This window comes from Rhinolophus sinicus, linkage group LG06 (genome assembly GCF_036562045.2).
Source record: "Rhinolophus sinicus isolate RSC01 linkage group LG06, ASM3656204v1, whole genome shotgun sequence".
NCBI classification, from domain to species: Eukaryota; Metazoa; Chordata; class Mammalia; order Chiroptera; family Rhinolophidae; genus Rhinolophus; species Rhinolophus sinicus.
In genome coordinates, this window is record NC_133756.1 from 42621816 (window position 1) to 42639909 (window position 18094).

At 37.1% G+C, this 18094-nt stretch overlaps 1 pseudogene; it reads left to right on the forward strand.

The window, feature by feature from the left end:
• Nucleotides 1-4389: 4389 nt before the first annotated feature.
• LOC109453548 (peptidyl-prolyl cis-trans isomerase D) overlaps nt 4390-18094 on the forward strand; it is a 121378-nt pseudogene continuing 107673 nt past the window's right edge.

Sequence of the window (18094 nt, forward strand, 5' to 3'; positions counted from 1 at the left end):
ACTTCTGTGCACTGCATCTGATTTCTACTTTTTCCCTCTGGCCACGTGGGAGGGACAGTTCGTTGTCTGTGTGAAGCTAGGTGTGGCCATGTGACCAGCTGTTGCCAATGAAACATGAGGAGAGGAGATGTCTGGGTGAAAACATTCAAGAGTCGGGTGTTTCCCCACGCTGGCTTTCACTTTGGCATTCCTGGAGGCACATGTCAAGATGGAGATGCCATTACACTGAAGCAGCCAGGAATGCTTGGCCAACATATGGGGGACAGCTGCCCTGGAGAGCATTTGGGACTGGTGATGGACCTTTTGAACAAGAAATATACTTTTGTTGTTTTAAGTCACTGAAATTTTGGTTACTGTAGCAAACTAGTCTGTCTTGATCAATTAAAAATAAAACTGAAAGTATTGAGCTAACATAGTTTTTTAATTTCCAAAAGGTTCCCACTGGACCATGGAGTGTTATTACCCCTTTTAAGAGTGCTATTTTCCTTCCACACCACTTTCAAGAAACAATAGTTTTGAGTACCTTGTGGCCATAACATCACAGAGTTATTGAATAATAAATCTGTAGATAGTCTAGAATCATGAAGGACAAGTTGTTCAAAATGTCTTTTAAATTATTTATTTCAGTGAGGTCAAGCCAATTAGTTTATTTTTTCAGAAGTAAAAATATAAAATATATCTTACTAACCCATCAATCACATTTTACCATTAATTACCAACAACATCTCTTTTAAGGTAAAGTATATATATCAATGAACCAGATCAAAACTTACTAACTCTCTCTCTATATATAGTATGTATATTGTATATATGTATATACATATATACATATACATATATGTTATGTATTATATATATGCAATGCATATATTTATATACACATGCACACACATATACGTGTTAAAAGTTATGGTAAATATTTTATACCTTTTCTTATAATATACAGAGTGCTATAAAAACACGTGACCACTCCAGAGATTTTCTGCCTTTCAGAGGAGTGGTAGCAAACTAGATCATAAGCTCCCTGATGCCAGTGACACCACACACACACACACACACACACACACACACACACACACACTTTTTTCAGCTCTGTATCCCTGAAGCCTATAGTGCAAAGCCTATAAGAGGGGCTTAAATACTATTTGTAGCGTAAATCAGCCAATGCCAAACATTTGTGTAGTTATGCCCCCACAGAAAATGCAAGGTGCAGTGCGGATGCCTACAGGTGACCCCCACCTTTCTGAAGCACCCTGGGAAGTGAAATGGCAGATGAGCCCAAACTATAGACTTACATATGCTTGTGAAGAGCTGAGCTAAAACTCAGTGTGGATGGTAGGAAAAGCACTGCATTTGGAGCCAGAGGATCCAGGTTCATACTTTTGCTAATCAATTCACTATCTTGAGAAAATTCGTTGACTCCTTTGAGACTCAGTTTTCTTAAATAAGAAGGGATCTAGTCAACTGTTTCACAGGATTGTAAACTTGGGATCTACTTGCAAGCCCTTGGAATGACTATATACAACTTTTGGGTGTGCATATGTATGAGTATATATTCTCTTTTCCAGGGCTGAGAGTCAATAGCTTGTCTCTTTCTCAAAGGGGTTAATGAGCCAAAATGGTTAACAATAACTGGTACAAGCCTGATATTATCAAGCTTCTAAATCCCAGAGTAGAGAGAGCAGAGGTCGGAAGCGCGGAGGTACTTTTATCTGCAAACATCCATTTCTCTCACGTTGTGCTTAGTGGCTGGTGCCAAGGACCAGTTTTAAATGTCGAACAGGAAAGTCAGTATAAACCATCAATGATTTGTAATGAACATGAGGTTTTCAAACTCTTTACCCACAGTTTATTATGGAGACAAAACGTATGATGAGTCCTCTGAGTTGCTTTAGAGATCCATTCAGAGCTGTGTGACTTGAATTAGTTGGGCAAGGAGCTGTCTCTTCCCTCAATGACAGTGGCTATTTCTGATTTCAGGTTTCCTCACCACCGTATCTACCAAGGTTTCCAGGTTCTGGGCTGCTCTGGTTTCCCCACACGCCTAACTAGCTATGTGTTCATTTCCTTTGTCAAGGATGCATGCATGCTCATTATGTAAAAAGAGAGTGGGTGGAGTCCCCTACCAGGAGCACAGCTCCAGGGCACAGCAATTCTGCTCCAACCCTTGAGTGTCACAGAAGGCTGCAAGAAAGAGATCCTGATGGTCCCAGTGACCCTCTGACCTCTGACTTCCAACCTGCTTCAAAGTGACATTTGCTGCTATTTGCCTGAACCTATTGCCTGACACCTACCTCAATTAAAACTGTAATCCTAGCAACAAAATTGTGAGGTAGGTAAACTTCTCCCTTCTCCAGAAAAGGGCGCTCAGAGCATTTGATTGATTTGTCACAGGTTGTAACTGCAGGGCCAGATTTCAAATGCTAGCTATCCTACTCAGGTCTGGGATTCTTGGCCCTGAAGCCTGGCTCCTTCCTTATTTAATAGTTTTGAACCCTTCCTTCATGTGTAAAACAGTATTAATAATATCCATATCACAAAGTGTCGTGGGGATTAAGTGTTATGTATGTAAAAAGGCTTTGTGAAGGGAAATTCCCATAGCTACAGAGGGGTTAACCTGGCATCTGTCCATATTGTAGTGAACTTTATTCCAGCAGCCATCTAGGAACAAGAATGGGAATCTGGAAGAATATGAACACTTGGGACAAAGATACAAATGTTAGAAGGAAGGAAAAGGATGCTTTCGGGGAGGGAGGGAGAGATTTTCAACCTTTACCTCATTAATAATCTTACCCAGGCTTAGCCCTGATAGGAAACAAGAAGAATCAATTCAATTGCTACCTGGAACTCATGGCTAACTCTTCCTGCCCTATGAATATGGCAGAAAGAGGCAGAAAGAGGCAGAAAGACCACAACAGCCCCCTACTTGGGTCTGAAAACATTACCTCCTACTGTGGGGCCTCAGGAGTGGTGGGCAGAGCTGCTATTTCCCACATTCAGGCTTGTCACTGCCTCCTTTCCCCATTGAGCCAGTGTTTCTGCCACCCTGATTTGGGCCTCACCATGCCTGCTTTTCCACTGGGGTTCAATTTTGTTAAAATCCAAAACAACTTTTTTTTTTTACTATTGTTTTGCCTGGAGCTTTGGGCAAAACTAAGGCCACAGAGTGCTGACTGGACTCCAAAAGCAAACAATAAACCTCACTTAACCTCAAAAAAACACTCCATGTCTCCACTTAGATCTTTATGAGCGGAGAAGCTGAAGTTGTCAGTGTGAAAATGTTTCCATGTTCACTGTCCTGCCCCATCCGTCTGTGTTCCCCAGTCTAGGCTAGACTTGCCCCTAGTTTTTTGTGATTTAGAACCGGAGAATTGGCAGAAAGGGCAAGTTGGGAGGAAAGAAGGGACAGATAGATCATGTGGTCTAGGGGTTGATGAGGAGTTTTGGGGGAACTGGTGAATGAAAAGGTGTGAAATAATTAGAGGAAAGGGATATGATAAGTGTTGTTGGGTATTATGAATCAGATTCCTTTAATATCTTTCAAGAGATGTAAGTAAAGAATGAAATTTCTTTAAAGCTAAATTTTTAGCTGTGAGAATATGCTTTTGGAATGCAGCTTGGCTTGGAGACTGACCCATGTAGGTTATCGTTTCCTGTCACTGATGGACATCATCTGTCAGAGTTCTAACCAGAGTCTTGAAGTTAATGCGGACATGCTGTCATCATTGTCTTGTGCCAAGACCCCAGATGTAAGCCCTTCCAGTCATTTCTGAAGCTTCAACATACATCCTAACACTGTTGTAATCTTCCTGTTCCCAGCTCATAGCTACCCTGTTTCCCTTTCTGGCAATCTTTTCCATTGTGCCTTTTAGAAATCTTCTAGCAAGTCTCTGCTCTGTCTCAAACATCTCTACAGAATCCTCTTTCTATTTTTCATTTTAACAGAAACCTGCCTTTCTGACAGGAGCATTCCCTCTCTTTCAAAGCCTTTCAGGCTGAGCAGATAACACAAGCGTTGATGTGTGTGTGTGTGTGTATGTGCACATGTGTGTGCACATACACGCAAGGCCTAGAATAGGTCCAAAATACATAAAGATAGATCCAAAATACATAAAGGCTCAAACATAATAAAAAATTATACTGGGTAGATGAAAAATGTTGTGATTGGCATTTTGATATTTCAAGAAAAAAAATGATTACAGAAGGAGTCTTCCTTTTGCTTTTGCCAAATCCTTGACCTGCTGAACGCATCAGCCTGCCCGCTGAATTCTTGGTCCTGACTCACTAAACATGCCACCTGTACTGGTTAATCCTCGGTTCCAACCCCACTAAACACAGCAGCTGTGTTAGCCTCTTTCACAGGCCTACCCCCAAAACCACTCTGGCTGCATGGACCTCATTACTTACACAGACAGCTCTGACCTTGATGTTGATACTGGCTGGATCCCTGGTGCTAGACTTGCTTTCATCAAGCTACCTGTAACCTGCCAGACCCCTAAATATGGCCGCACTGACCACACCAGTTGTGTTACTAGCCGTGCTGCAACCTGTATTGCAGTGCTTGAACTACTACTGCACTTGGTCAGGACAAGATGTGTCTATTATGCTAAGATGTGAACTTATATTTTGGGATGTATAAAAACACAAAGCATCAGAAACAGATATATTCGCTGTTATGTAACAAATGGATTTGTGCCCTACAAAGACAAGGGTTCTAATAATATTTTCTTTTGGCTGTAGAGGTATAATTATGCATGGTGCATTATTGAATAGATTTTTGATGGGAAAAGATTTATTTCTAGATTAGGTACTGCTGAGAAGTGAATCCTCCATTTATAATTTTCCTCAACTAATAATTATAAATATTTCCCACAGCACTTCTCTGGCTCTGTTCATTTCTAACCTTATTTTTCCTCCACCCCACATATGTCTGGGGCTGGGATGTGTTCACATCACAACATGACCTGATGTCATGAGACATCACAGTGTGTCATGATGCTGGTATGGTGATCAGTAGGAGTGTTCCAGCTCTGATGGCGAGCCATAACTTGTGACGTATGGAAGTGATTGTGAGCCACATAAATATGTCCCGTTAAGACTCCACTAACTATATCACCAACTCAGTGTTCCCCAGATTCCAAAATGCAGTGAACATAACTTTTATGCATTTTTATAAATTTGATAAAAATGTATGACTCTGGGAGCACATTGTAGGGGCTTTGAAGTTTAAACTTTCTTAGCTTAAATCACTTATCTGGGCATCAGCACGGGGGGCTGAAAGGGAGTGATTAGGAAAGAAGGACATAACAGGAGAAATGGTGGTGAAAAACAAGGATGGAGCGAGTTTCAAGGAAGAAATACCAGCTGTAGCATTTTCCACAGAGAACCTAAGCAAGATGAGGACTGGAAAAAGTCCTGGTAGATACAAGGTTATTCCTGACCTCATTGTACACGAGCAAATATTCTGTGTGTTACTCCTCTCCCACTCCTCTAGGATGCCTCTTAATAGGGAATAGGGAAGCTGAAGCTGTTAGCTGGCAAACATGATTACATGTCTTAAGATGAAAGAAGCTTCATGAATTCCGAGAATGTGTCCTAAAAGAGTTTGGAAAATAATTATATTACAAAAGACATCATTGTTTGTTTGGTTTAGAGAGCCCTCATAGCAGCTATCTACATAACAGCCCCACTGGTTAATGTGTGATGCCAGCATTTTTGTGGATTTGCCCCATAACAAATTTCCTTGAACATGTTAACTTCCCCCCCCACCCCAAAGTTGTATTTTTCATCTCTAGATGTCTCATTTGGGCCTTTAAAGAAATCTCCCATTTTTTTCCTCTTCATGTTCGTGTTTTTCTCCCTCTCTTGAGCATAAGAATTATAGTTGTACTAATTGTTTTAATGTCCTTTTCTGCTAATCCCATCATCTCTATGATATCTGGATCTGTTCCTAATGTTTGATTTTTTTTTCTGATTATGGGTCATATATTACTGGTATTTTTTGGTTGGGTGCCAGACTTTGTGAATTTTATGTTACTGGGTGGTAGATTTGGCCATATTTCTTTCAGTGGTGTCAGGCTTTGTTCTAGTATGCAGTTAAGTTACTGAAAATCAGCTCAATCATTTTGAGGGTTGCTTTTAAGCTTTATTAGGACAGATCCAGAGCCGTCTAGGGCTAATTTAGTCTCACTTCTAAGATGATACTCTTCTGAAGACTTTACCTTGTATTTTGAGTGTTAGCTCATCTTTCCATTCTGGCTGGTGGGAACCAAAATACTCCCAGCCCTAGGTGAGTTCAGGGAATTACTGGGTCTATTGGTTTTTTACTTGGCCTGGGGCAGTTCCCTCTCATGCATGCTAAGATAGTCACACTGTAACTGTCAAGACTGGAGGGGATCCCTCTGCACTTTCTCTGTGCAGCTCCCTCTTTGGTATTCTTTCCCACACATTTTAGCTGCAGCCTGGAACTTCTTCTAGGCAATAAGTAAGACTCATCTGTTTCTATTTTCCCAGCGATCAAGTTTCAAGTGGTCTGTTGTCCAATGTCTGAAAACCATATTTTCCATATATTTTGTTTGGTCTTCTACTTGTTTATGGAGGAAGGGTAAACCAGTGCTTGTTACTCCATCTTGGCTGGAAGTGAAAGTTCCTGACATGTTGATTTCTGATTGATAGCTAAGAGTAATATGTTTCTCCAGAAATATTCTTAGAATATGTTGTTTCTTAAACATGTAAACAAAGGCCTGCCATGAAAATAACTTGTTTTCTACCTCTTTGCAGGTCCAAACCTCCCACAGTGGAACATTTTCCTTTTCATTATGTTGAACGATTTTTTCTTTCTCTCTCTCTTTTTTTTTTTTTTTTAAAGAATGAGTTTTCAGGAAGAGCTGCAGAGAAGTAGATTAAAAGAGTGGAAATCCAGTTCTGACAGTCCTTGGCTTCTTGAAAGAAATATCTCTAACCAATAATTAGTTTTTACTGCAGAGTAGTTTTTGCTGCAAGATCTATATGGGTTATAAAATGTGTTGAACAGATGCAGGCCCCTCATATACCTCTTAGTTTATCCAGCTATTGTCCTCTGGTGTTATTATAATCTATTAAAAACAAACAACCTAACCAGTCAAATGTGAAATTATTCATTTTATGTGTTCACTGACTATGAAAGAACTGAAATGAACTATAAATTACAAGCCGCAGCTTTCTAATTACTGTAGTGCTATTGTCACTGGTATTTGCACAAGTAATTCCACCTCTTGTTGACTCTAGAGTAGGGAGTAATAGAGTAGGAGGTCCTGAGGCAGCAATCCCTGTTCAAGGTGTAAACACTGCAGATGTGTATTCTGAAATTGGAATGGAATATCACCAAATACTGAAGCCTAAGTAATATCTCTATGAAACATTTCTTTTTATAGTGAACCATTTTAGAAACAGATTTCATGGAATTCAATCTTTCTGCCCTACTTATTTTTATATGGAAATTTCAAAGTGAAAAATTCACTTATAGTTAAGTATAGTTTTGAAGAAATTTCAGTTTAGAAAAAGATAATTTTCACAAGAATTCAGGATAAAGGAATGCTATGTTGGCCAGACACAAAAAATTATCCTTCATTTATTTGTCAAATGTGTATTCAGGGTCCACTGTGTATGAGGCTGGGGAATTGAAACAAACCATCCTTAGTTTGTCAAAGAGAAGTGACCATATTGAACTTTATTGCCTTTTGAGTTACTTATTTAACATTATACAGTACTTTTTTTCTCCCTTGATTTATAGAACAACATGGGATAGAGGAAAATTCTTTATCATATGATAAAAATTGATTTTCAAGGTTTTGTTTTCACCTACAACTACTACATCAATTTTGACTTTTTTCTTGCCTCCCCAAAAAGAAGGGTTCCTTTCAATTGGTTGTGCTAGTTAAATATTTAGGGCTACATTTAGCGTTCAAATAAAAGCTCTATTATGTAACAATATATTTTAGTTTTTAAAGGTACTAGGCATCCTTGCCTGTTGTTTGGCATGGTTCTACGGGGCTGTGTTAAGTTCAGTTTCTACACTGGCCTTAACTTTTTTGTATCTCAATTTCATCTCTGCCCAGTTTTGACCTATAATCCTTTCCTCTGGCATTCTGTCTGCTTCGCTGTTCCAGTTTAAGTCCTAGCTCAATTAAACTCTTTTGGCCCTTGAACCTTCTGCATCAGTTCCCAATCAATGATTTGCTCACTCCTGGCACAGAATTTTCTTGGGATGGCTGTCCTGGTAGTGGTGACTCATTCTCCCACTCTACCCATCTCCAGTCTTTGGCACACGCCTGAGAAAATGTTCACCTTAGGGGAGTCTATAGCCAGGACCAGGTAAACGTCTCTAGCTACTTTCTTCCAAAGGGGTTTGCTACTTATCATGCTTTTGTTTTACTCACACTTTTATTCTGTATTATTACTTATGAACACCTTTGGGCAACATGTATATTGGGTTTATCCAAGGTTTCACAATTTGGCTCTGAAGAATGAAGAATGAAATTTCAGCTCACTATCAACAATCTTATAGTTTATTTTGGTAAGTGTAGCTCCACCGCTTGCAAACCACCAGGTTCCATTTAAAGGTCTTTCTTACTTTGAATACATTCTTTTAACATCACATCTATTTAAGTGTTTGATTAATTAGAACAGTGAAAAGATATGTAGTTTAGATGTCTTATTTATTTTCTTAGAACCCTAATCTATACAACAAATCTGGAAGACCGAATTATCAAGGACCTCATTAGGATAAATTATCAGTAACTAGTAATTATTAATAGGTAAACTAAGAAAAATAAGTAACATATACACTAATTGATTATCTACTTTGTGACAAGCACTGTTAAGTTGCCGGGGGTATAATGATGAGTAAGATACAGACTTTGCCCTTTCGGGACTCACAGTGTAAATGGACAGATAGACCCTCAACAGACAATTTCAAGAAGATGAACACAGTGCAGTGATAGCACTAGCTGTGCCCGTCCACTACAGGAAAGGGCATGAGGCACATCCCGTCCAGGCTGGGCTAGAGAGGCAGGTGAGCAAGAAAGTTTCCCAGACAAGGTGATACTTGAATTGGGTCTTGAGGAGGAATAGAATTACCTAGATAAAAAGGTGGGACATAGAATTATAGGAAGAGGCACAAACCACTTGCACTGAGTAAGAAAGATGATCTCTCACCTTCTAGAGTGAATTGACTTTGTTGTTATCTTATGTTTTATCTTAAAAATGTGCTTGAATTTTGTGTAACACTCTATAATATATCCGTGTTAGTATCAAACATGTTCAAAATTATTTACAATTTAGTACAATTACCATTCCAGGAAAATGCTCCATGTTTAGCCCATGATTACACACACACACACACACACACACACACACACACACACACACACACACACAAATAGCCATTGCATATCATTCGGTACTCCTGTAAAAATGAGAATCTCGGTTTCAGAAGATTTGGCAAACACTTAAGAATTTTGATTTCGGGTTTAGACTGACCTCGTTTGAATATTGAGTCTCCCTGTTCCTCAGTGGGCATGTTACTTAATTTCTCTTACATTTTAGTTCCTTTTAGTATAAAACCAGGATTTTGGGAGATGAAAATGAGATCCTGTATAGCAAGTATCTTATAGAGAACCTGTTATTATACAATATACCACACAACTCATAAGTGGAAATTATATGTATTTCTTGAAGTTGGGTAACACGTCTACCTTGTTCTCTGTATGCTCAGCACGGTGCTAGGCACCAAGGAGGCACACAATAAATAGTTCCTAAATTAATAAAGCAAGAACTCATTATTTAGTAATGTCACGACAGCTCGTCTTAATGTCAGTCTAGGGAGAAGCTTAGAACAGTGCCAGGAATGTACTAGATCTTAACAAATATTTCCTAATTGCCTGATTTGGTGAATGGCTTCACTTTGTGCTTATCCTCAGCAAGTGAGGACTGAATAGAATGCGGACTATATACATCCAAGAATAATTCTCCATCACTGTGGTACCTATGCTCCACTCTCTACTGTGAGAAATGCCTTAAACAATACTGATGTAGAAAATCATATGAAACAAATGTATAGAATAATGAGTGAAGACCCTCATAACCACCACTCAGGTCAAGAAATGGAAGTTTGCCAGCCTCCCTAGAAACCCCTGCGTGTGCCACATCTCAATCACAGCTCCCTATCCTCCTCCAAAGTAGCCACTGACTTTTATACTAATAATTTCCTTACAGTTCTTTATAGTTCTATCATCCTAGGTGCATCCCTAGGTGTAATAGTCTTGCCAAATAAAAGAAAATTTGATGTGTTTTTGAGTCTCTTTCAATCTATAAATTCCTCTTTCATTCTTATCTTTCTCTTACAAATTATCCTTTGAAGAACTTGGGCTGTTTTGTTTGACTTCTAGAGATTCCCACCATCTGGAGTTACTGAACACTCATTGTGCAGTTTAACTTGTTCCTTTGTTCCTTGTATATCCTGCAAATTGACAACGATCCAGAGAAATGATCAGACTGAGATTCTAATCCTTGAGCAAGACTACAGGTAGTGCTCTTTTCTTTCATCAGAAGATACGTCATGTTTTGATTTTCATCAAGTTTGATTTTTTTTTAATGTGAGCAGCTGTTGATGTTCAATGCTATAATTTATTAATTTAACAATTTATTAATTCAATGGATATATTCTAATTCTATAATTTCTTTTTCATCTCATAATTGGAATACATTAAAAATATTTTTAAAAAACTCTTTTTTAAAAAATTGGGGAATATTGGGGAACAATGTGTTTCTCCAGGGCCCATCAGCTTCAAGTTGTCCTTCAATCTAGTTGTGGAGGGTGCAGCTCAACTCTAAGTCCAGTTGTGGTTTTCAATCTCAGTTGGAGGGAGTGCAGCCCACCATCCCATGTGGGAATTGAACCGGCAACCTTGTTGTTGAGGGCTCACGCTCTGACCAACTGAGCCATACAGCCACCCCTGGAATACTTCTGTAAAGAAATGCTTTTGCTCTTCATTTATTTGGTTGCACTTCTTTCAATTTATGTAAGAAAGGTAAAGTAAATCATTTGATCCCTTATCAAGGCTAAGTCTCTCTTCCCCCCTTTTAATCATTATTTAAGACAATAAATTGGTTCTCTATCGTCTTCTGAATTAAAAAGAAATTATAGATTTAAACATATTTGATGATTTTTAGCCAATTGCAATTCTTTTTATTTATTTTTTTAAATTGAATCTCAAATTGCCCTATCTTTGACCAGTGGTATCCTCTTTGACTCTTAAGTCCTGTGACAGCTTGATGTCTGGTATGCCAAGATAGTCCAGGTTCTTTTTGAAAATTTCCTGTCGCAGCCTTGAAATCAATACTCTCTTCAAGAAATTCTGGCTTCTTTTAATGAGAATTAATTGCACCAATGGGAATTTTGCTACCGTTTTGATCAGGTTCTAGGCTTCTTAAGTGCACAGGTAGGACATACATACATAATACATGTGTCTATGTTTATATATATGTATATATATGTGTGTATATATCTACATATACATATGTAGATACATTTTTTATTAAAATAAAATACCTCACAGAGATGTTTCAAGTTTAGTGTTTGTTTTCTGTACACAAGCATTTTTAGGCAGAGTAGAGAAGCTGGTTAATAACATGCCAGCTGCCTCTGGAACCACTTGATTAAATAATGAATCCCAAAGGTTTTCAAATATTTGATGTAACAACACAATTGGAACTTCCAAATGTTCAAGCAGAAAATGTTGAAAGACTACAAGGATATTTATAGTAGACTATGCCTCAGTTTTCCAGTTCAAGTTAGCCTATCTTTTCATAACAGGATTATACATGGTGTAGTGCTCAATAAATACTAATTCTGAAAGATCTCTGCATCCTTGTTCACCATTTTATTCCTAACACATAGTATAGAAGGATGGGCAGGCACATTGTCGGTGCTTAACTAACAGTTGTGAAATGAATAAGTATTGTTGCAGGTAATACACTTGACCCTTGAACTGCTCAGGCATTAGGGGCACCACCCTTCCTCCCTTGCAATCGCGGATTCAACCAACTGCGGATAGAAAACAGTATTTTCAGTTGGTGGTGGGGAATCTGCCATTAGGTAACCAAGGCTACGAGGAGTCAGTGGTTGGGAAACGGGCTGGGAAGGTGAAAATACATTTTCTATCCGCAGTTGGTTGAATCCGCAGATGCGAATCTGATAGGAAGGGTTGACTGTATTTATTGAAAAAAAAAAAAAAAAAAAGTCTGCATATAAGTGGACCCCTGCAGATCAAACCCCATATTATTCAAGGGTCAACTATATACCAATGAGTAAGTTTTCGGGACTACTGTGCTTCCTCAAAATATTATTCACAGGTATTAACATTAGTTTTATATACTTTATTGGGTCTGTCTGACTTACAACAGCATGTCAATTAAGAGCTTTTAAAGCTCATGGGGGGCCTTAACCGAAGAAACAATATTAAGTGGTTCTTAATATTATTATCACTGTCTGTAAATTTCCTAAGTGCTGTCTGTGATTTGTACCTTGTATTTTTTTCATTACATCATAAAAGTTAATTTGGTAAAACAGATGATAGAAATGCATGCAGTTAATACTAATTAAACATTGAAGGACATAATGTTGATGAATAAATTCTGTAAATTGTGGGTGAAGTTAGATCTGTAATTGGAGATAATGTTAACATTAAAAATTTTTCATTAGATTGCTTTTAATTGACTCCTAAAAGGGTAGTCATTCTTCAGAACCACATAAAATTAGACAATTAGTCATCAGGAATTTTTTTCAGAAATTATTTTATTCTGCTTTTTCAGATAGATTTTTTTAACTTTATGATTGAATTATTGAATTTAAATGTGAGTTAAATTAACTGTCTTCCATATCCCCTATTGCTATGAAGATATGTATTTCTTTGTTTCTCTCTGGTAGATTCAGACATTCTGGTACTTTTACTACTGGAAAGCCAGAAAATGACACACTTTCAGATTTGATAAAACAGAAAAGGGGGAGGAAAAGGGAAAGAATGGTAACCTCACTGTGTTAAAGAAAGAAAGAAAGAAAAGGTAACTTGACTCTTTCCATTTAAATACTGCCCCAGGTGAGCCTGACAGTAGACCAGAGATCTGTTGTTTTGTTGCTTAACCAGAAGTACAAGTATTTTTCTGCAAAACTTTGGAACACAGAATTTAATTATCTGCCACCATGATCCTGTTTTCTTGGAGACTTTTAATTTTAGATATCTTAAATTACCTTTGAATTCGGTAAGGTCACATCGATCATGGAAATACCTTCTTGATTGGCATCTTACACAGATCCACTATAGGATACACCTGGCCAACAGTGTGTTTTATCTGAGGTGTATAGTGTTAGAGAAAAATTGAATTATTTGCCAACATTAAACATTGTGAGGTTTTTAAATCTCAAGTGTGTGTTTCTGGTACTTCTTGAAACAAGATATTTGACAATGATGAACCTGCATTTTCACATTGTAACTATTAACTGGAGGTAAAGACGGGAGGTGCTCCATGCCCCACCTCTTTATAGGTCTCCCTGATACTGAGACTGAGTGTTAATCACCATCTATTAAGAGGGAAATGAAATATTTCTTGTATCCTTGTCTCTAGCATCAGTGACAAAGTAAAAGGTAGATAAAGAAGGCTGCACAAGTCAAGAAAAATGGGAGAGAGCAGAGGGAATATTTTGTGTGTGTACACATAAGAGAAAAATATTGCATGCATTTAATAATTAAAATATGCCTGTTTTGAAAGAATACAACTTAAGAGGAACATTAGGAGACAAGCCATCCTAGAACTATGACTGATACAAGGTAAAGATAATTGATAAAAAAAGAAAAACTAATAACCTGATAAAGGGACTGATATTTCAGTAGGGCTAGTTTTAGAATGTAAATAAAATAGGTGCAGATGCTATAAAATGCAATTATGTGTTAATTGAAAAAATTGACCATGCACCAGAATGTTTTATAGATGGTGAATTTATAACATTATCTACTGAATGTACCAGAAATTGTGTCTTAAACAGAGGCAAGCACTTACAGATATGAGCCTATCTAGAAATACTGTTTCTCATCATGTTGACAGTATATTTGGGAGCATTTGTAGAGTTTTAAAATTCTAACTGACACCCAGTTGTCTATATCTTGGTATTGATGGGAAATTTAGATATGACTAAAGAACTTTTAGATATTGTAGTTATGACAAGGTCAAAGTTAGTTAAGTGATGGGACCCCTCTGATGGTCAGCTTTAATTTATATTTATAATATTATAAAATTTAAATCCAAGGTGGCAACATTTTACAAGGATGTAAGGCTTAAATCTATTCATTACAGCATCATCAGGATTTGCTTTGTGTTAAAAAGTTAAATATAGTGCATGCCATTAACTCCACGGCACAGACCATGGACAGTTCAAGCAGAGTGACTTAAATCCCTGACCGATGGTCTGTGCCATATGAGTAATGCGGGTGGAGTTGTGGCATTGTGCTAAAATGATTTATCTGTACTTTTAAAAGCAATTATTATTCATATTATCCGAGGAAAAATTGTGCCTTGATTCATCAAGAAAAGGAATAAAGACCTGGCATTTTTGGTTGTTATTATAACTTTTAAAAATCTCTGAATATTTCTCTGTAAGCATTTACATGTAGTTACAATAGTGGGATTTGATCTGCTCATTCTTTGTGTTATTGTATTGTGTTTTGAGAAGGTTGAATATCAAAGCACTGCTTTATTAACCCCAAATATAGGGCTTTCCATAGACTGTGTTGGAAAACAAGACTTAGGCCTGGAGCTGAACTGAAACTTACTACTTTCTGCCCCCAAATAGAGCCCTAGGGGCTGCTTGCTTGGCACTTTGACAGTGGACTCTTGTCTTCTCAGCAGCATGGGAGACAGGCAGTGTGTTTTACATCTACCTCAGTGGCCAGAGAAGCAGAGAAATCCTTTGAGAGAGAAAATCCAAATCTGCCTTATCTTTCAAATCAATTGGTTTTATTACATATTTAATATATAAAAAATAACACACAAAAAATAATGGTAAAGCAAACACCTGTGTACTTACCATCCAGCTTGATAAATGGAACCTCTGTACTCTTTCCTCAGACATGATCACTATCTTGATTTTGTGTTTTCTTTTTCGCAATTTGTTTATTTTTATTACAAAAGCATTTTCACAGAAAAAACCAATTTGCCATAAAGTTGAGTTCTCTTAGATATCAAGAATTGTCCCAGTACATTTATTTATTTTGTTTTTATTAAAATATAGCTAACATACAATATTATATCAGTTTCAGGTATATACCATAGTTACTCAACATTTATATACCTAAAGAAGTGATCACCATAAGTCCAGCCACCATCTGATATTGTACTATTCTATCACAATATTGTTGACTATGTTTCCCATGTTGTACATTACATTCCCATGACTTATTTGTTTTATTCCTGGAAATTCAAACCTCTTATTCCCCTTCACCTTTCCCCCCTCTTTTTAAATTTTGCAATTACAATGACATTCAATATTATTTTACATTAATTTCAGATGTACAGCATAATGGTTAGACATTTATGTAATATAAGAAGTGATCCCCCAACTAGTCTAGTGCCCACCTGGCACTATACATAGTTATTGCCATGTCATTAAATATATTCCCTATGCTTTCTTTACCTGCTCTGCCATCTTGTTGGCTTTGTGTTTTCATTCTCTTGTGTTTGTCCTTAGTTCGAGGAGATACTCATGTATTCCTAATCAATATATTGTTTACTTTTCAAATTTCTGAATGTATATGTTGTTGCTTGTATTTCATCCATTTTCACTGTTGCATAACATGTCCTTGTATGAATATGCCATACTTTATTCATTTTCATGTTGATGGACATTAGGGTTATTTCCATGTTTTTCCTGCTAAAATAAAAAAACCTATTATTTCAGCAGAATTCCCACCATATGCCAGACATTGTTTTAAATTCTGGGGATACATCAGTGAACAAAAAAGACAAAAAAAATCCCTACTCTCATTGAACTTATATTCTGGTTGAAAGAGACAGACAAACAAATAAGTAATTATATGATTGTTGGAATGTAATAAGTGTGTAGAAACAAGGCATAGAAAGTGACAAGGAGTGCTTAGATTGGGGATGGAATTGCGATTTTAAACAGTGTGATCTGAAAAGACTTCACTGAGAATATGAACAGTTGAAAATCAACTTGAAGATGAGAAAAAGAACCATGCAGTGATGGGGGAAAGAATGTTCCAGGCAGACGGAACAGTGCAAAGGTTTTCAGGGGGTTGTTTTCCTTACATTTAAAAATTTCTTCTGGTGCACATCCTCAAGAGTTTTTAGAAGGTATGTTATTGGCATAGGACTTCTGGATCATGGGCTATGCAGTTATGTAATCTTACTGGTGTATTAGTCTGTGTGGGTTAATTGTTGAATCATACAACCTTCTCTCTCTTTAGTTTCTTTTCCCTCTCATTTCACCTCTTCCTTCTCCCATTAATTTGGAAGTTATACACTATTTCTATTCATTTAGTGCTTACCCTAAATATTTTAACATGCATGCTTAGCAAATCTAAAGTTGATTAATAAAATTACTATCTTTGTGAATAATATAATATAACCTTAAACACATTAACTCAATTATGCCCATCCTATTTTTTAAGCTATACATGTGCAGTATTCTAGCTCTAGCTTTTTAAAAAATTGCAAGTTAGACACTATCACTGTTGTTTTAGACATATATACCGATTTTTTTGTTTTGTTTTCACTGTTTTACAATAAATGCCTATTCAGCTTTTCCACATATTTTCTAACTTCTCTATTTATCATTTCTTCTTACATCTCAAACTTTAACCTGGAATTATTTTCTTTCTTTTTACAACACATTTTGTAGAATTTTCTTGCGGTTAATCACAAACCCTGTCAGGTTTTGTTTGTCTCAATTTGGTAAAAAAAAAATATATATATATGGACTGGCTTGATCAGTTGAGTTACATTTGTATAATATGGTCAACACACGTCACTTTCCTTGGATGAACCATCCTAGATGGCAACTGTGTTGTATTATGGGAAATGTTTCTTTTAAATGAGCCACAATGGAATTTTCTGGAAACTTGCGCATGGAAACAATTTATTCAATATAGAGCCCATCTGATCCCACATGCCTCTCTCTTCATGGGAGATAGGGACCCTAAAGCATATCTGTGGACTGCAGCCATGATGTTTGGGGGAAGCATGACAGTTTTGATTCCTATGTAAAGAATTCCAAAATATTTCCCAGATACTTGATATAATCTCCTGCTTTGGAGATGAAGGGAGGATTTAAAGAAAAAAGATTTACCTTTGAAAGTAATTTAAATTTTTTCTCTTTTCTTTTTGACTAAAAATCAAACCACTGTGATTTTAAACGTTTTTTTCCCCATTGCTACCTTAATTAAGGAAGAAAGGTGAGGGTAGAGTAATGTAAATGTACTAAATTTTATGAGTAAATGATGAATTCTGGCAAAATCTTCCTTTTTCTTGGATGATTATATCCTTTCTCAATCTCAAAATAAGCCATTTTTCATTTCAGACAATTTTACAATTTCGCTATAGTGATCATTCGAGTTCAGGATCAGTGTTATTATTATTTTAGGTATACAGAACAATGTAATAGACATTTACATGCCTCATAAAGTGATAGCCCCCTCCCCCAATCTACTACCCCTCTGACATGGTATATAGTTGTTACAATTCCATTGACCCTATTCCCTATGCTGTACTCCACATCCCCTGACTATATGTATATATATTAAATTATAGTTGACATTCAGTATTATTCAGCTTCAGCTTCAGGTGTACACTGCAGTGGTCAGGTACCTACACCGTCCATGAAGTGGTCTCTCTAATAACACATGTGTCCATCTGACACCGTACAAAATCTTTACAACATTGTTGATTATATTCCCCAAACTGTCTTTTGTATCCCCGTGGCAATATTGTGGTTACCGATTGTGCTTTCTAATCCCCTCACCTTCTCCCTCATCCCCACCCCTCC